Source organism: Prosopis cineraria, unplaced genomic scaffold (genome assembly GCF_029017545.1).
Source record: "Prosopis cineraria cultivar Desert tree isolate PC_DT_omini unplaced genomic scaffold, ASM2901754v1 PC10, whole genome shotgun sequence".
Taxonomy (NCBI): domain Eukaryota; kingdom Viridiplantae; phylum Streptophyta; class Magnoliopsida; order Fabales; family Fabaceae; genus Prosopis; species Prosopis cineraria.
Window position 1 is genome coordinate 31,626,324 of NW_026555341.1, and position 10,228 is coordinate 31,636,551.

At 29.9% G+C, this 10,228-nt stretch overlaps 1 long non-coding RNA gene and 1 pseudogene across 1 annotated transcript; both read right to left on the reverse strand.

The window, feature by feature from the left end:
* Positions 1-298: 298 nt before the first annotated feature.
* Positions 299-1,564, reverse strand: LOC129321459 (uncharacterized). The gene is made up of 3 exons (XR_008596008.1): positions 1,517-1,564; positions 1,163-1,302; positions 299-1,071 (listed from the first exon to the last, which is right to left on the reverse strand). It is a non-coding gene; the product is annotated as an uncharacterized LOC129321459 (long non-coding RNA).
* A 4,849-nt stretch (positions 1,565-6,413) lies between these two features.
* Positions 6,414-8,165, reverse strand: LOC129284578 (uncharacterized acetyltransferase At3g50280-like; annotated as a pseudogene).
* Between the last annotated feature and the right edge of the window lie 2,063 nt (positions 8,166-10,228).

The following is a 10,228-nucleotide window of genomic DNA, read 5'->3' on the forward strand; positions in this document are numbered from 1 at the left end:
GGTTTTAAACTTCCTAATAGGGATCCTATTTCTCTTTCTTTTCAACTGAAGAATGTTGGAAGGTTTGGCTCAATTTGCATTTGCATTGGACATTCTTCCTATCAATGTATTATGTCAATTATGTTGCAGCGTCTTGCTCATGTTCAAGTTTAGATTTGCTTTTGTTTCAAGTCGGTGGATGTTTTTTCCTTATGGGTAGCTACTTCATGGAAAGGAAGCATCTGAAAGTTGCTTAACATGCACATGCAAGAGGTTTTGACATTTCAGACTAGCTACTATAGTTTTGTTCTACTTTTTTTTTTTTTTCAGCTGTTTGGTTCTTTTTGGGTGTCACGGTCAAAGATGAAGTTAGGTTTCTCCCAAAACTAAATCCCCTTCTCAGGAGATAAAGGTTCATTGCTCCATATTAACCAATATACATTTGAGATTTTATTCTTTTCAATTAATCAATCACAAGTGGGACCTAAACTGTTAACCAAGTACAATAAAACAACATGAAAAAAGGTGTTGAGATCCATCTCTATACACCAACTCACCAAGGAAAGAGGTGGAAACGACACCTCTTTTTGACATACAGAATTGAACAAAATATCTAATAACGGAAGTAATTTTAAAGATAGAACATAACTTTGTATTGAATTTCTACCCGTACAAAATCCGAAGAATGGAGCAAAATGAGAGGTCTAATTTTGATTTGAATCAGATCCTCCTTCTCCATTCTCATCAATCCAAACAATGTAATAAGTTTTATTCCACTAGGTGAGGTTGGAAACATGAATTATACAATGTTATTGTGCTCTGTCCAAACAATACCCAAAAATAATATTTTGCTTGCAGAATTTACTGTAGTCAACGACGATAACAAGAAAGCTTTGACACTACCTGACAAAGCTAAAACTTTCTACTTCTTTCAACACTAGGAGAATAATCAGTACATCTTAGTGCATTCCATATCATGTAAATTTGAAATCGCAACATTGACAAAACTCACCTCTCCGTGGCCAGACCTAAGGCAGTGCAAGTCAATGCTCTCAATATAGATTTGTGAGTCACAACAAGAAAGCTTTCTCCCTGATAAATGAGGAGAAAAAAACCTTAGATGTTGTTTAGAAAAATTTTACTTGCTAAAGTAAATGACAACTGGCAAGGAGAAGATTTTTACAGCCGTCAATAAGATTTCCTTCCAAGCATTTCTTGCAGATATCCAGAGATCTCTTAGAGGATATGTGCCATTTATGAAAAAATTTGCTGGATTTTCTCTCCAGGTTGTATACTCTTCTGGATATATTTTCTTAGCATCCGCTGCCTCCAAACCAGGAACATACTGTTTCAGTTTATGCTTAAAAATTGTAGAAAAGAACATAGGTTGTATCCAACAGTGACATACAGATCATATTTAATAGCATTTTACGAGACTACACTCAGCAGCATTAACTTTTGCAGGAAAGGAGTCTTGGCATAAAATTACTATAAAGTGAAGTTGCTGAACGTTTTCAATTGAACAGAGAAATCTTACCATTTGTCACGCCTTCTAGATGATATAGACACAACTCCTTGAGTGGATGATATAACGTCATTCATTTAACACTACTTCTTTTAAACCAATTTAACACAACTGACTATCCAAGAGTTACTACCCCAACAATAGTTCTTCAAACTGATCATTTAGAATTTGCCAACCTTGAGTTTGTTTCTATTATAGCTACTTCTCAGTGTTCATAATGGATGTAGAAGGTTGCACTATTTTCAAATTTTGTTATAGAGCATGAGTGGGATTCTGGGTTTTACGAGGTTCATGCATTGCAGCCATGTGGAGGTCCTACAACAAGAGCTGCATGGTCTTTTTCTTTTTGATTTCATGTCTATTAATTTTGGTGTCTGCTATTTTGTCTTAGGTTGTTGCATTCATGTTCATGCAAATATGTTATTTTCTTTGCTAAGGCTTTATCAGATTAAACTTTGGTTTCTTAAATCCTATGACAGAAATAGTATTGAATTGACCCTTGGAATCCAATTCAAACAAATGCTTGCTGCTCTTCAAATTGTTAGATTCAGACTGGTCTTTGGACTGGTTTTATATGTCCTTCATGCGAGCTCTACTACACATCATCTACTTGTTCAAGAATACTACAACTTGGGCGTTTTGGAATGCTATTTTTTTGCTTCTCGAGTTTGTTGTTTGGATTTTATTAAGTCTGTTATAAATAAATAAGAATTTGACATGATATCTACACCAGTTCTATATGTGTAAGCGGTGTAGTTATAGATATCTAATTTGGTTATAGGTGGAAACGGTACAGATATATTATATATTTATATTTTAAAAAAAAAATTCTTGAGATATCTACACCAATTACTCATGGCACCGATTTAGATATATAATTTTTTAAAAAAAAATATTATTGAATATCTACACTAGTTGGCAGTTATTTATGGAACTAGCGTAGATATATTTTCTAATTTATAAAAAATATTTTCCAACATAACTACACTGGTTAGTACATTTAACCGATGTAAATAATTCACTATTTACACCGGTTATTAAGTATAACTGGTGGAGATGTGAATTTTAAAATTTTGCTTTAAACCTTTCTTCGTTTATTTTTCATTGCTATCACCTTTGCACACTTGAATAGAAACCCAGAATCTCTGTATGCTACTTGTACTCATATCATCAATTCATCTAGTTTGGTTCATGGTTTGGTTCTTTGATTCAAACCCATTTCATGGTTCTTTGATTCTAATCTCAGAAACCCAAAATCTCTACTTGTGCTAGTGCTCATGTTCATGTTCATGGTTCTCTAATTCTAATCTCAGAAACCTAAAATCTCTCCGTATGCTCATGTTTGTGGTTTGGTTCTCTAATTCAAACCCATTTCATTTTTCAAAATCATCTATATTTTACTGAGCTGCATTCGATGATTCAAACACAAATTGTCTTATTCCTTTGCTACGACTAAGCTTGGTGGCTTGCATTGCCTTCTCCCTCAATTCTTCTCTAGCTTTGTCACTTGTACTTGAGCAACCTAGAATCCCATGTATGTTTTTTTAATTTTTGGGTTTTAATCCTTTGGTTTCCTATATGTTGATTTTTGATTGATTCTGGCTTCCCTTTGAATTTGGTTTTAATTTTTCATTTTCGTGTATGATTTATTAAGGCTTTCCTTTGATTTGCAATAATTTATACTGTGGTGTAAATGAATTACATGCAAGTTTCTGATAGTTTTGTTTGTTGACCAGGGACCCCAAGAAGTGGAGAACAGCACAAAAGTTTTTTTTTTTTTTTTTCTAAGCATGCAAGGGCGGACTTTCAGGTACATTATGTATGCCCTGTTACAAGGTGAAAACTAGCATGTGTCCTTGAAAATTTTAAGAAACAGTTATTCTCAAATCCCATTTAAAGTTGCATAAATATACATAAATTATTGCATGATAATTGTTCTTGTTATTTTCAAGTCTACATAAAAGTTGCATGCAATCATAAAATTACTTTGAAATTTTATGTTGTTTATTAATGTTGTTAATTATTGCTAGATAATTATTAATTATTACATTTTAACCGTTAGCTGAGCAACTCCATCACTAACAACTAATATATATAGCAATAATTGACAATTTCAGTAGAAAATATGAGACTTTAGAGTAGTTCAGGTAAGAGTTCAGAGGGTGGGAAAGAGAGAGGGGGTGGGAGAGAGAGCGTTTGATGAGGTAAGTCAGGTTGACATTATTCTCTTTCTTCAATAGCGTTAGCAGCACATTGATAGAAGGTGCTAGCTACCACATTTTTCTTACTTCATAATTTATTTTGTAATACTTCATAATATAAGATATCAATACTTCTCAAAAAATAATTTATAACTAGATTTATACATTTACCTTCAATAAAATAAAATTAAAATAAGATAAAAATTAAAAATCATAATTTTTTAGGATAAAAATTGAAATTAGCTAAAAAAATAATATTTAATAATTGAAGTATTTGGACCAACTCAAAAAGCTGAAGGTGTTAGGGTTGAACTTAACTTTATAGAGTTTTTCATATGTCTGCATATTTTAAACTCAACCTGAATAAGTCAGGTCGCCTGAATTACCGATTCTATTAATATTAGATTCTTGTAATTATTTTGTATTGTAAGTTATTAGTATTTTTTAAAAATAAAAATTTATTCAAAATGATTATTAATAAAATTTACAATGTTTAAATTAATTTTTTATTAAAATACTTTTTTAATATTATTAAAAAATTATAGATAAAATTTACTATTAACAAATTTACAATGTTTAAATTAATTTTTTATTAAAATACTTTTTAAGATTATTAAAAAATTATAGATAAAATTTATTTTTTAGAAAGAAGGGGAAATTAACATTTAATCATTTTCGAAGAAGATAAAAATTTAATCATTTATTCATTAATTTTTGAAAAATATGGACAAGATGAAAGTAAAAGATATTTAACATAAACTAAAATAATACATATTTATAAATAGATTATATACTTTATTATTGTCATTTAAAAAAATAAAATTTAAAAATTGTTTAAAATGTTTATAAGAAATTTTTTTATTATTTATATTTAAATATTTTTCATACTAAATTTATTTTCCTAATAAAAATAATATTTGTTGATGAAAAATAAAAATAATATTTTATTTCAAAATATAATATAAATAATTATATAAATTATTTTATCATATTAATATTTTTTTGTTACTGTTAAAGTTTTTTTTAAAAAATAGTATAACTAAATCCCTTCATTTCATGGGTCATATCCAAACATTTTATCACGATGATGGTGTTTGTCATCTCAATTCGATTTTCTCTTTCAGATTGCGCTTTTTTTGCCTCAAAGCCTAAAACAAACGACATATAGACCAAGAACCTAGCTAGCATCAGACATGCTTATAATAAAGCACTAGTTGATTTAACGAGGCAGTCAGTTCAACTACAAGAAAAATTTGTTGGCCGAGACTCTTTGTCCAAGCATATTAAAATATATGAAAAGTTAAATGTAAAAAGTTTTACTTTAAAGATAATATTCTTGAAAGTGATATTGCAGTATTCTATACTCAACAAATTATCAACAATATTAAGTTTCAATTTAAGGTAAATATTTGAACACGAAAGGCAATAAATACAAAGCTAAGTGGAGCCCTCCTAAACTCGATTAGATTAAACTTGACATCAATAGTTTAGTCAATACTGATAGTACTATTGTTTGTGGGGGCACTATTAAAAATGATAAAGGAAATTGAATTAAGGGATTTGCTAAAAAACTTAGATACTATTTCAAACACTATAGCTGAACTCTTGAAAATTCTAAAAGATTTCAAACTTTGTTGGAATGAGAAACTTCCTAAAATTAACGTCCACTTTGATTCCTTAGATGTTTTATCACTCATCAATAGTATTTGCTATGATAATCACCCACTCTCTGCGATTATAAAAAATATTAGGAATTTTATTATGAGAAACTAGGTGGTTACTTTTTATTATGTCTATAGAGAAGTCAACAAATACATTGATCTTCTTGCTCATATGACATTTTATCATAATTTTGATATTTGTATCTTTAATAACCCATCCCTCGAATGTAATAGCCTCATAGCTATAAATATAATAGGACAATAGTTTCTTGTAAATTCTCTTGGCCTTGTATTAAAAAAAAAAAGCACTAGTTGATTTAAAAAAAAAAAGCATTTTTTCCCCTTTCTATAAGCACATTGTAAAAGTATGAAGTACTTTTTTTTTATGAAAATATATTAAGTATGTTATCCAACATCTATGTGTTGTGTTAATTTTGGCCATATAGATAAAACTTCTATGATAATTTGTTAAACTTCTATTTATAATAATCAAGTTGTTAATTAGTGAACAGTTATATTAAATATCTATCTCATCATCCAAATATCAACTTCACTCAATAACTCTAGAAGACTACATAATTGTGTGAGGAAAGTCATAATTATTTAAATTTTGATGGATTGATTGATATCTTTACAGGATTTCTGCAAATAACACACGCCTAAAGCTTCTTTCACATGATACATTATGTTTTTAGATATTTCATTCATCTCAAATTATAAGATAATTTAAAATAAGATTATATAAATTAATAAAACTCAATAATAATACTTTATAAATTTACTTTTTCAAAAAATATTGTTGTTATTGTTGTTGTTGTTGTTGTGAGGGTAAACTTAACTTTCGATCCTTATATTTTACTTGCGTTTTACTTTTAATTCTTATACTTTTATTTTCTATTATTTTCAGTTTTTCTATAAGTAAAGTATAGAGATTTTGGAAGAACCCAAAATAATAAAAAAAATATAGAGATTTAAAATACTGAAAAAAATATAAGAATAAAAAATAAAATATAAATAAAGTACATGGATTAAAAATTATATTTACCCTTATTATTATGATAATGAATAATATGGCAAGCAAAGCTTGAAAGGTTTACAAATTATAGAAAAAACTATAAATTTTTAAAAATATCTTCACACACTAAATCATTATACTATAATATTATTTTAATTCTCACCCTACTTAAAAAATAATATTAAAAAAATATAATCAATAAAAACTTATTTCTCACAAGTAATCTTATATTTTAAGATAATGAAATTCTTTTAAAATTATCTTCTAATTTGGGTAGCAAGGATTATCACATTTCCTGACTGATGTCGAGTCCGCGCTGGCTCCTTTACTTTATGCTAATGTCAGAGTCGAGTCCGGGCTACTTTATTTGATAACTCCGCCGGCAGCCACCGCAGTGATGGCGGTGCCACTGCATGCTTGAACTCAGGGTCTTTTCCCAAAGCTTCCAGTAATTCATAGGGGGCAGAAAGCTCAATGTCCAAGCTACCTTCTTCTATTCCTGCATCGACCATTAGCTTCCACGACTTTGCATTGGCCGGGTCGCCCCGAACCGCCACTGGCCGTCCCCAGCCAAAGTCAATGGCATAAAAGTTGACTCTAGGAGAGCTGCTGGTTCCCATGATCTTCCCGATTCTGCTACGTAGTGAACGCATCGTTGGAATTTGTACCCCAGCTTCAAAGTCCCTCTTAATCCTTTCTTCTGTGTATGGAGTGACCATGTTGTTCATCTCCAAAGCAAACCTCCCACGTCCTCCATCTCCCACCAAATCCCTTACTTTCATCGTCACTGTAGCAAAACGCACTGTGATTCCAAAATAATTGTCTGGTATTGGTGGGTGAGAAATTCTAGATCTAGCAGATACAAGAAATCTGTAAGTGACTTCTTCTTCTGGATCAAGATTCTGGTTTTTGATCACTGACCTCCAAACCTGTGCTAGGATAGCTTGCAAGGAGGAGATTTTGTTGCTGATGACACCATCTTCTACCTCTTAATTAACTTTCGCTTTGAGTTCTGCAATTTTTTCCGCTTCAAAGTGGAATATCCTCCTTGGAAATGGAGGTGGTTGAAGCGAGTTAATTGACTCCCTGCGATAATTCTCCATTATTTTTCTGAATGGGATTCGAATGGGCCGCTCAATATTATTATGAGGAAACCATCTTTCAAATGAAGCGAGCTTTGAGTCTGAAGCTATGTGATTTGAACCATTTCGAGTGATCTGAGCCCATATATTCAATAAATTCCAAAATGATTTCACCTCAGCAAGACAATGGTTCATGGAGCAAGCAATGAAGATGCCGTCCACGAGCTCTGTGACTTGAACCGCCATTAGTGGAATCCGAGTTGCTTCGAAGTTCTTTGATTTGCTATGTGGGAAGAAGGATTGGACAAATGGAGGAACATAGGAGGGTTCAAGGATGTCGGCGATTGTAGTGTTCTCCGCCGTGGCATGAACAAAGCTTGCTCCGGCATCGTTGCAAGTGATGAAGACAGAAAAGGCATCATCATTGTCGTCATGGGTGACGACCTCAAGACGGCCGGCAAGTGGCCGGAAGAAGTCGAGGGTGGAAGAAAGCGAGTCCTTAAGATGATGGATCACCGTGTCTGTGTGTGTTGAAGACGATGATATTGCAGGCTTGTGGAAAAGAAGCCCCTTTTGAGCATACTCGACAAGTAGAAAATGAAGATCCCAGGGACTGAGATCGATTTGTTGAGGTGAATCACCATGAATAAGGTGGCTTTGTGGTCGGATTGTAGTTGTGGAGATCACCCGAACGGCTTCCATGGGGTTGTGTGGGTGGTTGGTTCTATTGATGGATATGGAAGGTTTAAATTTGTTCTGCAGATAAGGTTTGAGAGAATGACAAATAAGAATGCTATAATGTCAAATTAAGAATTTTAATATTAAAATATGGTAAAAGTATTACTAAAATTTGCGAAATGTCACTGTTAAAAAATTTTAATTTAATATTAATATTTTTAAAAAGTTTTTATTCGTCATCCTCCCAAAATGTTTTGTCGGATTAAAGTATGTCAGAGAAAAAGTAATCTCATTAAAGCTGATGTGTTTGATGAAATGCTGTAAAGCTTGTACTAAAGACAAGAGAAGACACTGCAAAAGCCATTAAATAATGATTTCGAATTTGTTGGAATGTGATATAAAAATTTTCTCTTGCGTACTGTACGGTTTAGTTGTTTATAATTTACAACAACGAGTTGAATCAGTATGATTTCAGTTTTCTTTCAAAAAAAAAAAAAAACAATTAGTTCAATCACATTGCCATGAAGTATAATTCTTTCTTTATTTGTAAAGAGTTGATGTTAATCATTGATTAATAACGAGGGAAAATTAATTAGCAGATGTTATAATTCTCCTCAATTTTAAATTGAATATTTATAGTTATTTCGTTTTAGTCAAACATTTAATTATATTTTGAATAATTTGATTTACAGGTAAAGTATTATTTGTATTCTTTTAAATATTGATAAAATATTTTTAAATTTGAACATATTAAATTAAATTTTTTTGAAAAAAATAATAATCATTGGCACAAAATATAATTATTTGAATTTTTTTCTTTAAAATGAAATTTAGAATTTTTATACTTTTGCTAAATTGTTACCCCCTCTATTTAAAAATATAAGGCATTTTTTGAAAAGTTGGATATTAAAAAATATCAAGCATTTTTAGTTTTTCAAGGTGTAATCATTATCTTTTTTTAAAAGTACCTCTATTAATAAATGACTTTATATTTATTATAGGGTGTTTAATAGAGATAAATATAAAAAAATAGAGTTAGATTGAAAGTAGATAACTACTTTATTGAAGGGTAATATTCAGTTAAAATGTTTTATATTTTTTAATGGAGGGAGTATATAACTTCAAAATTAATTACATACTTTTTATAACTAAAATTAGGTTATGTCTTCTAAATAATTTATATAGTTAAGGATCATTTTTGTCACTCAACTTTATCTAAAAGGTCAACAGAAATTTTGAACTCAAATAAGGGTTAATTCTATCTCAACTTTAAAAATTCTTTCCCACTACCTTGACATTTTTTCACCATCTCTTCAACATTAGTGGGCTGCATGTTACATTTTTTAATATATTTTATTATAAAATATTTAAGTTTATGGTGCCCATTGATCCTTTAGGTAAAAGTTGAGGAGCAAAAATGACTTTTAACCCAATACTTTATAATAAAAAAATATTACAAAATAAAATATGAGGCCCACGAATGATAAAAATATAGTGAGTTAACATTAGGGATAATAAGGGAGAGAATTTCTTGCATTGAGGGACATAACATATCTTTATTTGAGTTCAAGGTGTTCGGTAACCCTTTGAATAAATTTGAGAAATGAAAATAATCCTTAATCCTAATTTATATACATATAGAATTTTTATGAAAAAATTTAATAAAAATGTAAACATTGTAATTTTCTATAAACTTTAAGAGTATTTTTGTTTTAGAAAAGTTAATCATTCATTAAGAATTTTAACTTTCTAGGATTAATGTATCTATTGAAAAACGTTTCTAAAAGAGCTTGATTAAAATAAAATAAATTATAAGATCTAATTTAAAATTGAAAAACACTATAAGGATTTTCTGATAAATTTTTTCCACGATAATATCTTAATAAACTAATAAAATATATATTTTATTTCCAGTTAATTATTATACTAATAATATTTTGTGCAGCCATTAAAATAAAACTATAAAAATCACCAAAGAAAAATATAAAAAGAAAAGTTAATCATTTGGTCCTTGTAGTTTTGACTTAGTTGTAACTCAATCCCTCATCTTTAACTCGTTATAATTTAATTCTTAAATTTTTGACTCA